The sequence below is a fragment of the Podarcis melisellensis genome (genome assembly GCF_964234715.1).
Source record: "Podarcis melisellensis genome assembly, chromosome: 4".
Lineage (NCBI taxonomy): Eukaryota > Metazoa > Chordata > Lepidosauria > Squamata > Lacertidae > Podarcis > Podarcis melisellensis.
This window is the reverse complement of record NC_138531.1, coordinates 103162659-103178059: the sequence shown is the minus strand read 5'-3', so window position 1 is coordinate 103178059 and position 15401 is coordinate 103162659. Positions and strand designations below refer to the sequence as shown.

The 15401-nt window shown below is 48.2% G+C and overlaps 1 protein-coding gene across 3 annotated transcripts in view; it reads left to right on the top strand.

Moving 5' to 3' along the window:
- The window catches only part of LOC309369078 (uncharacterized protein), a 421063-nt gene that overhangs the window by 77702 nt on the left and 327960 nt on the right, over nt 1-15401 (top strand). The window lies entirely within an intron of this gene.

The following is a 15401-nucleotide window of genomic DNA, read 5'->3' as shown; positions in this document are numbered from 1 at the left end:
TTTCCTTCCTCCCAGTGTTTTTTTTGGGGGAGGGGTTGTCTAGTCCACCTCCTCCTCCAACTTTGGAAAACCATTTGCAGATGTTTCCTCTCTTGTGCAATGACGCTGAGTGACGTCACAGAGAGTTAAAGTCTAGGGACCCCTTTGTTTACAGAAGGGAGATTTTTTTTCTGAAGGGGGGGAGCGGAGGGCCGAATGAGTTTGGGATCCTCTGATCTCCAGGAAGGAGAGCGTGGCAGCCCTGGCCCCTCCCTGGCAGGGCCCTCTCCTCCTCCCTGACTTGGGGTCCCCCCCCCGCAGGAGCAGATCCGGCCCCCCAGGCCCCCTCCACTGCTGCAGCCCTGGGACCCCCCCCCCGTCTCCCCACTGCACCCTCTAAGGGGAGAGAGAGGAGACTCACCAGATCCCAGGAGGGGAGAGCGAGGCAGCCCTTGCAGGAGAGACACAAAGTAACACCCCCCCTTCCTTCCTTGCAGGAAAGGACTGGGGAGGAGGGGGCCTTGGCTCTGGAGGACCTGCCCCCCCTTTGCTTCCTGTCCTCTCTAGGAAGGCAGCTCGGTTCCCTTTAACCCTTGCAATGCAGAGTCCATCCTGCTCAGCCCTCTCTCGCTTGGCAGAAACTCATATTCTTATTATTTCTTATGGATTTCGGGGGGCAGCTGCCCCCCTGGCTCCGCCACTGGCCAGATACCCTTTTGGGGGTGAGGCTCTTGGCTGGACTCTGAGCATCTCCCTCCCTTCATCCAGAGATCTCAGAGACATTTAAAGCACAGAACACAGGAGACGCAGACCGAGGAGGCATCACCTCAAATCCTTCCAAATCTCCAGGGCTGCTGCTGCCCTGAGTGCTGGAAGGAAGTCCTGCTCCCTGCAAGGCCTTTTCCCACCTGGCCTGGGGGGGGGGCGAGGACCAGACTCCCCCTGCTCAACAGAAGAGACCCCTGGGGGGCCGGAGGGACCTTGCCCTGCTGTGAATCCTGGGGAGCCCAGACTCACTGGAAGAAGCTCTGGGGCTGGGGCAAATCTTTTAAAATAGTTTGTAATCTGTGGCGCTTTCAATGCTGGGTGTTGGTTTTTCCCCCCATTGTTTGGGGGGGGGGGGATAAACGTTTAGTTGGGGCTGGGGATTGCCGTATTTTTCACTCCATAGGGCACACCTAGTTTTTAGAGGAGGAAAACACGGGAAAAAAATATTCTGAATCAAATGTTGTACTAAACTATTTAAGGCAGCAAAGCGGGTGGCTCCTATCCGCTTTGCTGCTTTAAAGCAAGCCTCAGAGGAGGGAAGGAAGGGGAACCATGGCTTATCTACGTCCAGTTAATAATGCTGAGCCTGACTTTATATGCATCTCAAAGTCCTTGACATATATACATTATAATGACAAGCCGAGATAGGCCTCCTGCAGAGGAGCAGGGGAGGGAGCCATCATAGCTCAATGGGGAGAGCATGGAGAAGATCCCAAGTTCAGTCCTGGAAAGCTTCTCCGGACAGGGCTGAGGGTGGGTCTCCTGAAACCCTGGTGAGCCTCTGCCCATCAGTGAAGACAAAACTGAGCTCAGTGGGCTCCGGGAGGGTCCTGACGTGGTACTCTGTTCCTGTTTAAATTAGCCCTTTCTTCAGAACCATGAGGACTACAATCTTAGTTTGTTTTTAAAGGGAACAGCTGTAACCTCAGCGGCTTTGCATGCAGAACACCACACGCTCAATCCCCGGCTTCTCCAGGCCTGAAACTCTGGCAAAGTGCTGCCAGTCAGTGTTGCCATTACTAAGCTAGATGGAGAAGTGGGTCCGACTCCTTATAAGGCAGGTTCCCATTTATGCTTCAGATCTGAGTGTGAGGCTTGCTGTCCCGTTTAGTGTGGGGAAGGTGGTTCTTTGCACATCTGGAAGACAACTGTGTCACCTCCCATCACCCTCTTGAAGGTGCTTTTACAGCTCAGGGGAAAGGGCAGGCAGCCACAGCATCTGTAGACTGTAGCATCCTGAATTAAGGGAGGGAGGGATTCCCGTTGCAGCTAAAGGATTGTTTGAGGCCACCACGAAAGAGCTGATCTTCAGCTTGAAACCAGGACTTGCTCTTTAACCATGCTGCTCCTCCAGTTGCCAATGCCATCCATGTAACCTGTGTGAATATCAAGTGTGGGTTGTGTCCAGGAACCTGGGGGGATTTCTTTCATGTGTGTGCATGTTTTCATCTTTAAATAAACAGCCCATGCAAGTTTCCAGCTCTTATGGCCATCGAGATGTCGTCTCAGTGGAAATCTGGGGAGGCTGAGGTGGACTTTCCAGTGGTCAAAGTGTGGTTGTGTCTTCCTGCCCGGCATCTATTTCCTGCCTTCTTTCCCCCCTGCACCCCTGCACCCTGCTTCAAAGCAAGCCACGGAGGAGGGAAGGCTCGCAACAGATTCCCTCCACTTTGAAGCAGGAAAGCGGGAGAGGAGCTGCTTACACGAGTGTAAGCTGCTCCTCTCCCACTTTGCTGCTTCAAAGGGAGCCCGGGAGGAGAAAATCCGCTGCCGTCGCTAGCAGAGGATCCATGGTCCCCTTCCTTCCCTCCTCCATGGTTGCTTTGAAGCAGGAAAGTGGGAGAGGAGCTGCTTACACGAGTGGAGGAGTTATGCTAAGACCAGACCATGTCATTACCGAGGAGGCAGGCTTATTCGTTCTTTGAGGACTATCCCTGCCTCCGGGTCTGGTCTTGACCGGAAGGATACTGGAATCAGCAAGGGAGACCCACATGACCTGAAGGGGCTGCTGTGCAATGCCAGGTCAATGATTCATAAGATCACGGCCATCCATGACTTGATCATGGATGGAGGACTTGACCTGGCATGTGTAACAGAGACTTGGTTGGATGAAGCAGATGGGCCTGTCCTTGCCACAGCTTGTCCACCAGGTTTCTCTTATGCACAGCAACCCAGGTCATGTGGGCGGGGAGGGGGGGTTGCAGTGATTTTTAGGAAGTCACTAGCTTGCACCAGGCGTTCAACTGGGAAGACCTAGTTTTCTGAGTGCATGCTCTGCATATTGGGCAATAGGGGCAGTACAGGATTCCTTTGGGGATACCAAACCCCCCGCTGCACCAAGGATTCCCTGCCCGAGCTGCTTCAGGTTGTGGTGGATGTTCTCATGGAGACACCAATTTTAGTTGTCCAGGGGGGTTAACATCCATGCCATCACGACCTTACAAGGGGCCACTCGGGACTTTGTGGAAAGCATGGGCTCCATGGGGCTGTCCCTAAGTTTGGCCCAACTCATAGTTGCAGACATACCTTAGACCTAGTGTTCACCTCTGTGGATGTGGGTAATCTGACACTAAGAAAAAGTGTGACAAAAGAAGTGCTATGGTCAGATCATTCCTGGTACAACTGGACTTCTCCGCAACCCTTCCCCTCTGGAGGGAGGTGGGACCAACTTGGTTGGCCCACCCCACCACTTAATGGCTCCAAATCATTTCCAGAGAGTGGTAGGGGATTTTTCGTTGGGTCAAAATGGCGTCCGGCACGTTTCCTCGCTGCGCCACTGGCTGTCCATGCCGATCAAAACAACTTCAGCTTTCTTAGCTTAGTCCTAGCAGAGTTCACGCAGTGGGGGGGAAACTGTTGCTGTGTGTGGAAAATAAATTAAACTGGATGCAGGCTTTTCTCTTATCTCCAATAGTCTTTAATGAGTAGAATAACATCGTAAATCAGCCTGGCGAATTGGCTGGCATGCTTCCGCTTCTCCGTCAAAAGCGAAAGAGAACATACACACAGAGAAACACTCCCGTATGTGCATATAGCACGCCTCAGAATGTGAGACGCCACTCAGAACTGTTTAACCCTTCCAGTAGCACCTTAAAGACCAACTAAGTCAGTTCTAGGTATGAGCTTTCGTGTGCATGCACACTTCTTCAGATACACTGAAACAGAAGTTTCCAGACCCTTCTATATAGTGAGAAGGTGGGGAGGGGTATTACTCAGAAGGGTGGTGGGAATGGGTGATGGGCAGATAGCTGTGATGAGCCTGTTGACGACTCTTAACGACTGCAATAGGTATTACAGGAAAAAGCAATGGGTGAGAAGGTGAAAAGTGGCTTTGTCATGTATAATGAGATAAGAATCCAATGTCTTTGTTCAGACCAGGTTTCTCCATGGTTTTAAGTTTGGTGATAAGTTGCAATTCAGCAGCTTCTCTTTCCAGTCTATTTTTGAAATTCCTTTGTAGTAAAACAGCTACTTTGAGATCTTGTATAGAATGTGCTGGGAGATTGAAGTGTTCTCCTACTGGTTTCTCTGTCTTGTGATTCCTGATGTCCGATTTATGTCCATTTATTCTTTGGCGTAAGGTCTGGCCTGTTTGTCCAATATAGAGAGCTGAAGGACACCGTTGGCATTTGATGGCATACACAATGTGTATCTGTGTATCTGAAGAAGTGTGCATGCACACGAAAGCTCATACCAAGAACTAACTTAGTTGGTCTTTAAGGTGCTACTGGAAGGAAATTTTTTTTGTTTTGACTATGGCAGACCAACACGGCTACCTATCTGTAACTAATACACAATGTTAGACGATGAGCAATTAAATAGTCCCAAGATGGTATGTGTGATGTTGTTGGGGCCAGTAATGGTGTTGTCCGGGTGTATGTGGCAGCAAAGTTGGCATCTGGGTTTATTGCAGGCTCTTCGGGCCTTCTGAACTTTGCTAACGGGAGACGAAGGCTCACTCTTGGGCTCTCTTTTAACAACCTGTGGAAATGCCCAATCCTGTTCTTGACCCTGGTCAGCGACCTGGTCCTCATCAACAGGTTCAGCTTCTGCCTCTCCCTCCTCATCAGAATCAAGCAGACATTCTGAGAGAACGTCAGGATTCGCATGGATCCTTGACCAACCATTCTGCTCACAGAACTCAGCATTTCTGTTTTTTTATATATATATATATATAAATTTTTATTGGATTTTCACATTTTATGACAACACATACAAAAAACACACATGAATACTTTCATATCCTTACTTTCATAACCCTCTTTCCCTGACTTCCCCCCACCCCCCCATACATCCCAATTTCCATGTTTAATTCAGCAAGTTCTTGTTTCTTTCCTTAAACCTGTTCTTATTATGTTTAAACTTGATTCTTTTTGTTAGGCCCAATTTAATGTCCCATCACTTATATACATTAGATCCTTATTCTAAGATCGATCAAAGTTCTTGTACCATAAATTTCCCCTTTTTTATATTAAAATATAAATCAAAATTGTAAAACCCCAAAATCATAAAATTTTAAATTCTACTTTTCTCCCTCCCTCCCTGCCCAGGTATCTGTCCCTTCCCAGATAACTGTCCTCTCCTAAAGCTCCTAGCCCGGATTCCTCACATCGGAGGCCTTTAAGTCTATTTCAGTCTCTCCCTGCCTGTTCTGTTGGTAGTCCTTTTTGTTGGTCTTCAAGTCTCGAGGGATATCCAACACAATCACTTCATCCTTTCTCAGATCAAACCTAATTGGAAAAACTTGCTGCCAGGGTTCTGCCAGGGGTCCCCAAGATTCCAAGTCACCGAATCCAGAAAAGAGGAGGAGGTCCCAGTTGTGTTTCTTTGCTCTTTTAACTTCCCATATTCCATAGTGTCCAACGACTTCCTCCTTTACTTTTCTCCTCCCATAACTTGTAATCCAAAGAACTTCTCTGTTCCCTGACTGCAAAAAGTCCTGTAGAATATTTTGTATCTGTACTTTTTCCCCTTCGACCTCTTTTTCCTCCAGCTCCAAAGATGTCTTTTCTGGTTCAGCTGCAGAGTCTTTCAGAGTCAAATCCTTCGTTCCGTCAGCAGGATTGCTTGTCTTAGAGATCAAGGTCATTAGCTGTTTGTCCATAATCATAGCTTGCTCTTGTAAGGTTCCCACGAGAAAGAAGGCTCTTTCTATTTCTGCTAGTAGTTTTCCTTCTGCAGCCATTGTAATGTCACCAGTCCCCCCTAGGGGGATTGCCATTGTTAAAGTTCTTTACCAACAGTCTTTTACCTTGTTGTTTACTTTGTTTCCAACCTCTTCTAGTTAAATGTAACACCTTTAAATGTAACACCTTTAAATCAGAGAGATATAAAGTAATACAGTTCTCTTGATCCTACCGTTTGACAGCTCAATTGACAGCTGTCAAAACCCTGTTCTTTCACGCTAGGTTGATGCAGGACGCTCCCGGGTCAGCATTTCTGCTGACTAGAATCCTGGACTGATCACCATCTGGATATGCAAACCTCCACCCCTTTGTCTCAGGCTCATACCCACAAAATATCATTTTCCGGGACCTCGGGTCACCTTTCTTTCGTTGAACCTTTGGCACAAGCACCCACGCTTCAGAACCAAGGACACGGAAAAAATGCACCTTCGGTTTCTTTCCGTGGAGCAAGAAATACGGGATGTCACCTACCACTGAATTGTAGGACCTGTTCATCGTGAAATTGGCCGCCTTCCAGGCTTCGGCCCAAAAGCTCTGAGGCAAACCAGAGTCAAACAGTAAAGCGTCAGCTGCTTCAGCTAGTGCCTTGCTCCTATGCTGTGCCACACCACTCTCCTGAGGAGAAGTAGCAACCGTCAACCTGTGACGTATTCCCTTCTGGCGGAAGAAACTCTGCAGAGCAGACCCAGTGAACTCTGCGCCTCGGTCACTCTGGAAGCTCTGCACCTTAGTGGAAAACTGTAGTTCCACCGCCGCAACCCAATCTTTGATCAGTTGCGCTGCCTCGCTTTTGCGTTTCAGCGAGAAGACCCATGCGTTCTGGGTAAAATCATCTGTCAGTGTCAGCGCAAATCTGGCCCCGCCCAGACTCTCTGGCATGGGACCACAAAGGTCTGTGTGAACAAGCTCAAAAGGCTTTGTGGTTACCCTCTCCGATCTGGGATAACTGCACCCTTTTACCATTGCCCTTCTGCATGCCCTACAATCTAGGAATTTGTCACATGCTTTCATCTTGCAACCTACAGTGCATTCGGGCAACTTCTGGATATCTTTCCAACAGCCATGTGACATTCTCCTGTGCCACAAATGAGCACATGAATCATGAGTGGGAACATTTGCACACTTTGCCTGTGCTGTCTCAGCTTCCCGCTCACCCTCCAGAGGTGTCTCCAGAACAAAGAGGTTGTTCTGACATGCAACACTGACCAGTTGTCTCCCACCCCTGGAAATAGAACAGACATTATTTTCAAAGCAAACCTTGTACCCTTCCTGTAAAAGAGAAGATACAGATAAAAGACAATGTTTCATTCCAGGCACAACGTAGACCTCCAGCTCCGCCTGCAAAAAAGAAACAAACACATTTCCAACAGTAGTTAAAAGCTTCTGTGACCCATCAGCAAAAACGACTGTCTTCCCAGTTGAAACAGCCCTGCAGTTCCACATTTCACCACTAGGTGGCGCTGGAATCAGATGGTGACTCACTCCTGAGTCTATAACCCAACGCAGCACTCTGCCCTCACTGGAGTTGTCCCTTAGCGTTGCCATGGAGGCTAGATAAGAACCGTCCTCCACACTTCCTGTGTCACGTCCTCCCTGTGCATTCCCACACTGGCCCCCTCTCCTGGACTGGCTGCCATGGAAACCTGGCTGACTGCCATGGGAAGCGACCTTGGAGACATCCTGCTCAAGATCGACGCAAATGGTAAACAGGCTTGCAGATAAAGCAGCGACGAGTGGAAAAAACCTGAACTGGGCCTCCAGCTGGCCTGGCCCCCCCCCCTGCAACCGGATGGGCTCTCTGTGCCAGCTCTGCCCCCTCTTCCTTGTCACACACAGTGGAAAACTTTACAAACTTGCTTTTGGTCTTCTCTGCCCCCCCCCCAACTTTTTCTACAGCTCTCCTTGAGGCTGTGACTTCAGGGACATGACCAGCCGCCCCCTCTGGGCTCTCGGCTTTCTCCCGGCCCTGGTCTCCTGCTGAGCTTTTACACAGACTCCTCAGCACCTCCCAGGCAGCCTGAGCCGACTCAACGCCCTCCAAGTGGGGCAACAGCAAAGCATCCATGCTTGCTTTCAACATGCAGAGCTCCCTTTGCATTCTCTGCTCTCTATCCTCCAGCAAAGCAGCCTCAAAGCCTGCTGCGTCATCCTCAGCAGCAACTGGCATGGGTGGTGCCGGCTCCTTCTGGGCTATACTCCAGAGCCCTGTGGCCAAAAACCACCCCCTTACTCTTCTAACCCAGATATCCCAGGACTGGGTTGTGAGCTTTTCAAACAGGACGGAATATGACTCCTGGCCATCTGCCATCTTCTCCCCCGGGGCTCAGTCTACTCATGTAACAGCAGCTCCTCCGGCACCCGGTTCTGCAGATCACATCCTCCCAGCAACTCCTCTGCCTCAAAACGTTAGGCAAAAGCTCCAACTGGCTCCAGCTCAGCTAGCTTCTCCCACACACACAGGCACGACTTGGCAACAGCCTCCAAAGCTTGGCTGACTTCCCATAACCTGTTGGGTCAAAATGGTGTCCGGCACGTTTCCTTGCTGCGCCACTGGCTGTCCGTGCCGATCAAAACAACTTCAGCTTTCTTAGCTTAGTCCTAGCAGAGTTCACGCAGCGGGGGGAAACTGTTGCTGTGTGTGGAAAATAAATCAAACTGGATGCAGGCTTTTCTCTTATCTCCAATAGTCTTTAATGAGTAGAATAACATTGTAAATCAGCCCGGCGAATTGGCTGGCATGCTTCCGCTTCTCCGTCAAAAGCGAAAGAGAACATACACACAGAGAAACACTCCCGTATGTGCACATAGCCATGCCTCAGAATGTGAGACGTCACTCAGAACTGTTTAACCCTGTAAGTTCTGATTCTCCTCACAGTTTTATCCCATGTTAATGACCTTTCAACTGATTCCCTGGTGTCCCGCTGGAATGTGGGGTTAACCAGGGTTATTGACCGTTTGGCTCCAAAGCGCCATCTCCGATTGCATGGAGCGCGGACAGCCCCGTGGTTTTCCCCAGAGCTGAGGGCAATGAAACAATCACTGAGACGGCTAGAGAGCTGGTGGCGGAAACTCATTCCGAATCTGACCGGACACGGGTTAGAGCTCAATGTCGAGCCTACCAAGTGGCGATAGCGACAGTGAAGAGGACCTGCTTCACCACCTCTATTGCGTCTGCAGAAAACAGAAGCAGGAGACTCTTTCAGGTGGTTTGCAATCTAACAGAACCAGCAGCCCTGTGAAGTAGGCTAGGCTGGCCCAAGGTCCACCAGGGAGCTTCATGGCTGAAAGGGGGATTCGAACCCTGCTCTCCCAGGTCCTCCTAGTCCAGCCCTCCAACAACTACAACTCTGCTTGGCTCCATTTTGCATCTCTCCATCAGAAGAAGCGCGGAATATCCCCTCGGGGGATTCCAAGCAGCACGGGGGCTTTTTAGAGGTTCCACAAGGACTCTGCAGACCTCAAAACCTCAAGGGGGTTTCCTTGAGGGACAGGGTACCCAGCGGTGTCCAGGCAGATTCTCCTGTTACCCGGGTTTAGCCAAAAATCCGAGGACAGGATAGAGCAGCGGACACGAAAGGGAAGGCACTGCCAGCTCGGTGCTGCACTGTCTTGAGCTTCAGAGGAAAGCGGTAAGCTTCCAGAGAAAAGAACGAACATAAAGCTCACAGGATAAATTTATCCATGAAAATATTGGAAATTAAAAGAGAAGATTTGGATTGCTGAGGGATGTGTAAAGGGAGTCCGTCCCTTCAGCGGTGAGAAAATGGTGCAGAGAACAAAGTTACAAGGAAGAAGACGGAAGTGAAAGTTCCTGCTAAGTACCGTATTTTTCGCACCATTGGACGCACTTTTTTACTCTTAAAAAGTAAGGGGAAATGTCTGTGCGTCCTATGGAGCGAATGTGTGGTCCCTGGAGCCAAATTGCCGGAGTGCGGCACACGCTTTGACTGGTCTTTGGTAGTAGTGGTGGAGCCGCGCTCCCCTGCCGGCAGCCTCGGCTTCCCCCTGTAGCCCCGGGAAGCTTTGGAGCAAGTGGAGGGCTGTGCGCCCATGCCCCGCACTCCCGGGCTGCTTAATGGGGGCGGGGGTGGGGGAGCCGCACTCCCCTGCCGGCAGCCTCGGCTTCCCTCTGCAGCCCCGGGAAGCTTTGGAGGAACGGGACGGCTGTGCGCCCATGCCCCGCACTCCCGGGCTGCTGAATGGGGGAGGTGGGGAGAGCCTCACTTGTCTGCCGGCAGCCCCGGGAAGCTTTGGAGCAAGGGGAGGGCTGTGCGCCCATGCCCCGCACTCCTGGGCTGCTGAATGGGGGCGGGGGGCGGCGCGCTCATCTGCCAGCAGCCTCGGCTTCCCTCTGCAGCCCCCGGAAGCTTTGGAGGAACGGGAGGGCTGTGCGCCCATCCCCCGCGCTTCTGGGCTGCTGAATGGGGGCGGGGGGTGCTGCTCTGCCCACAGCCTGCCCTTCCCCTCAAGGTTTGGAGCAGTGGGCAGGCTGTGCGCCCATGCCCCACACTCCTGGGCTGCTGAATGGGGTTGGGGGGGTGCTGCTCTGCCACCTGCCTGTCCTTCCCCTCAAGGTTTGGAGCAACGGGAAGGCTGTGCGCCCATGCCCCACACTCCTGGGCTGCTGAATGTGGGTGGGGGGTGCTGCTCTGCCAACAGCCTGCCCTCCCCCAGCTGACTCAAGGTTTGGAGCAGTGGGCAGGCTGTGCGCCCATGCCCCACACTCCTGGGCTGCTGAATAGGGGTGGGGGTGCTGCTCTGCCAGCAGCCTACCCTTCCCCTCAAGGTTTGGAGCAGCGGGCAGGCTGTTCACTGAGAGAGGGGAGGAAGAAGACGGAGAGGAGGGGGACCAAGAAGCTGGGTGAAGGGAGATGAGGTACCATAGGTTGCCATGAGTGGAGAGTCATGGTAGAGGGCAAAGGAGAGGGAGCAGTGAAGGGGAGAAATTGTAGATGTCCCCTGAGGAGTTTGGGTGAAAGGGATGGAGAGGAGGAGGCTGGAAAAGGGGACTATTCTGCTTGGGGGGGGGGAGAAAAAAGTGGGGGAAAGGAAAGCCTCCCAAGCCTGCCGCTGAGAAGCTCTGCTTGGCTGTTTCTTGACTGTAATTCAAGTAAAGGGAATGTTTGCAAGCAGCTGGCAGGCTGTTCGCTGAGAGAGGGGAGGAAGAGGATTGAGAGGAAAAAATGTGGCATTAGCAATGCTTTGGATGGGTACGAAGATGGTATTTTACATGAAGATAGCGAAGAAAGTGATGTCAGTGACTGTGAGCAACTGAGCTTCATAAATTCTGACTCTAGCAGTGATGAGTTCTTGGGGTTCACAGAAGACTAGAAGAGGACTCAAACCTTAAAGTCTCTCTTCATTTGTTAATGACAGTGATGATGGTTCTTAATGCCATTGTTGACTGCTGTTCACTTTACATGGCTGTAATGTGATTCTGATATGTTGTTGTTGTTGTTGTTTAGTCGTTTAGTTGTGTCCGACTCTTCGTGACCCCATGGACCAGAGAACGCCAGGCACCTCTGTCCTCCACTGCCTCCTGCAGTTTGGTCAAACTCATGCTGGTAACCTCGAAAACACTATCCAACCATCTCGTCCTCTGCCGTCCCCTTCTCCTTGTGCCCTTCATCTTTCCCAACATCAGGCTCTTTTCCAGGGAGTCTTCTCTTCTCATGAGGTGGCCAAAGTACTGGAGCCTCAGCTTCACAATCTGTCCTTCCAGTGAGCACTCAGGGTTGATTTCCTTCAGTATGGAGAGGTTTGATCTTCTTGCAGTCCATGGGACTCTCAAGAGTCTCCTCCAGCACCAGAATTCAAAAGCATCAATTCTTCGGCGATCAGCCTTCTTTATGGTCCCATCACCTCCTGGCAAATAGAAGGGGAAGAAATGGAGGTAGTGAGAGATTTTACTTTCTTGGGCTCAGTGATCACTGCAGATGGTGACAGCAGCCACGAAATTAAAAGACGCCTGCTTCTTGGGAGAAGGGCAATGACAGGCCTAGACAGCATCTTGAGAAGTAGAGACATCACCTTGCCAACAAAGGTTCGTATAGTTAAAGCTATGGTTTTCCCAGTAGTGATTCTGATATACCGGTTGTTTATTAAATACAGTAGTTTATACAACATTTGATTCAGAATATTTTTTCCTTGTTTTCCTCCTCTAAAAACTAGATGCGCCCTATGGTCGGGTGCGTCCAATGGAGCGAAAAATACGGTAAGTACAAAAGTGAAAGTCCTCAGAAACAATGTACTGAGGCAACTGGCATTTTGAAACAACTTAACAAGAGAGGAGTTTTTAAAAAGGACCTTGTATCTAGAACTTGGGAAGATTTCTGAAGCTCAGAGGGAGAAAATATTGTGCTGGACTCCAGCCCAAGGAATAGTAATCTTTTGTGAATGAACTTGGAGTGAAAAGTGAAGTGGAGAGAGCTTTAAATGGTGCCAGAGGCTCCATTACTGCAGCGGAAAGATTGAAATCAGAAAAAACCCCAAAGATTTGCTGAACTTTGACTAATCTCAACTTCTCCTTAGAAATGCATTTGAAGGCTCAAGGTTGTGCTGGTTAGGTTTTATTAGAACTTTGCTGGCCTTTAAAAGACTGAGTTGGGGGGGGGGAGAAAAGGGAACTTTGCTTTTTCATGAAGAGGAAACAACCCCTATAATTAAATACTTTGATGGATTAAGCCAGCAAGTGGCTAGAAACTGAGCATTGGGTAAAGAAGTCTCCTTTTTCCTTATAAAAATAACTTTTTCTTCTTCTTCTTCTCTCCCCCCCTTTTTTGTGTGGATTAAGCCAGCAAGTGGCTAGAAACAAAGAGACTTTCTTGACCTTTCTGCTAGAAGAGAGAGCTGTTGGGATTTTATTGAAAGACTAAGTTTATAAGCAGCAGAAGAACAGAAGAGGATGACCCTGGAAGGAGTAATTAGTTGGACTTAAATTTTAATTGTTGTGGACGTTTGATAACTTTTATTTCATGAGAATTGGTGTATTTTGGGTTGGCGCCTCCAGCAATGGCGGAGCTCCTCCGATCAGGAGGAACTTACTCTGTGAAAAACAGGGTCTGACCGCCACGGCGAAGGCGGAGACCCATTGAAATCACAAGCGGGAGAAGCTTGTGAACCTGGGATTTGGCTGGCACCTTTTGCGCCTCCCCTACTCGTGGGGAAACCCTGTTTTGGGGATCCGGAGCGACGTGGGGTGAGTGGCGCAGTGCTTTGAATCGACTGCTTCTTTCACAGAGTGAAGACGCATTGTTGTTGCTGGAGAGCGCTGACTTTTTCCTGTGGACAATTGGATTTTGAACAACTACCCGTGAGTAGAACGGAAAATTGGATCTTTAAACACCTTGATTTGGTGCTGAAGCGGGAAGGTCATAAACAGGAAGTCCGCCTTCTGCTTTTGTAAATAGACTGAAGCAAAGACGTTACAAGTTAAAGTCTTTGAAAGCTCTTGACAAAGGATTAAATCTCCATCAGTTAAAAATACAAAAAACCCCTTGGAAGCAGGTGAAGAGGGGGGAAAATTTGAACTTAGTAAGCCTGCAGGAGTGAGGGGAAAATCAAATTACCACAGCTCTGAACCTGGGAATGGGCTGCCAGATGACATTTGGGGAAAGTTTATTGACAGAATGGATTTGACAGCTAGCTAAAATAAGAGTAAGATACTGTTTCCATTGTCCTCTTCTGCATTTAAAATGGAGGAAAAAGTAACTGAAAATCGAAACTATGTTTATTGCTTGAGTTGTGCTTGAAAGAACTGATACAAGTGGAGACTGTTTCCCTCTAGAGGGAGCTTTTGAAACTGTTATAGAAGTGTAACTGGGAGGTCTCCAGCTGCAAGATAAGGATTCTGAGAACCAGAGATTGACCTTGGACCATTCAAAATGTGGATAGGAGAAGCTATTGTTACTGCATTATGTAAGATAAACTATTCGCTGGAAGAGCTTCATAAAAAGATGGATGACATGACTTTTAAAAATGATAATTTGGAACAGAAAGTGACTAACTTGAGACAAAAAGCGAGCACCAACACAGAAATAATACAGTACCTGGCACAGAAACCTACTTTGGCAGAACAAATGGTGGAGGAAAAGGAGAAAGTTGTTGTATTTGAACCTAAAATAACACAAGCGGGATCCTTAATTTTACAGAAGCAAATTGAGGACTATAAATTGAGGCCTTTTATGATTGAATCTAGAAAAAGCCAGATTTTGAGGATTGGATCCCGGTTTGGACTGAAGAAGGAAAGTTGGAAAGATCCCTCTATCCAGGGATTAATTGACTTTTGGGACATGGACTTGGATTTGGAGGAGATTGAAGTTTTGGGGGCCTTTGGATTTGGAGGAATCCTGAAATACGTCCTGAAACACTTTATAGACCCTAGCTTCAACTATGGAAATTTGGCTGAACTGTCCAGAAGGAATAAAAGTATTGTTAGGATGGAGTTTTTTTCGAGATTTGCTCTCTAGCATTAAAGAATATGAAGAAGATCTGCAGAAGGGACCTGGAAAAGAGTCAAGAGCCTCGGACATAAGATCTCCAGGTTGATGGACTATATGGAATTGACGGAAAGGACTGGCCGAATCCGAAACCAGGGAGAAGAGTTGATGGAAGAAGATTGGAAAATTTAAAGTTTATATATAGAAATATCGCAAAATTAATGAGTGATAGAAAAATGGTGGATCGATATTTTATGGATTTAGCAGAAATGTTATAAGGAGTTAAGCATATATAAGTATTTTAGTTTTAATGTTAAAATAAGGTTTAAAAATATGTTATTTATAATATGATAGAGAATAGAGAAAGATGGAAAGGATTTGCTGAAATAACTAGTAGAAGTGGAATACAAAAAGGGAGGTGAGAGGAGGTCGAGGAAACAAGGGAATGAAAGAAAAAGTATTGAAAGGGGGGATGTAATTTTTTAAAAAAATGTTTTTGCTTTGTTTTATTTTATTTAGGGTTAGGGTTAGGGAGTGGGTTTGGTTTAGTTTAGTTTAATGGGTTTCGTTTAATGGGTTTAGGTTGTGTTTTGTATTGTCTATATATTGTATTGTATTGTCTTTTTTCCTTTTGTTTTTTCTTTTCTGTCTTCTTTTCTCTTAAAAGTAATAAATATTATTTAAAAAAAGAGAGAGAATTGGTGTATTTTGAATTGGATTGAATTGGATACAAAAAGGGGAAAAGTGAAAGTTATTGTGTGGGGAGGGGAGAGAACCTAGAGGCATATAGATAAATTACAAGTAAGGATAATTGTGCTATATATTTGCTGTGCCTCCAGAGCACTCCCTGGTGGACAATGTATATTATTACAACAAATAAGTCAAAATGTCAGGGGGAAATGGGGGGGGATTGGGGGGACTCCAGGGGATAGGAGAATGTCTAAACAAGAAGAAATCATAGATTTGGATATTTTGTGGTTAAAAATAAAAGAGGAATTCAAACAAAATGAACAACACATGGAGAAAAAAT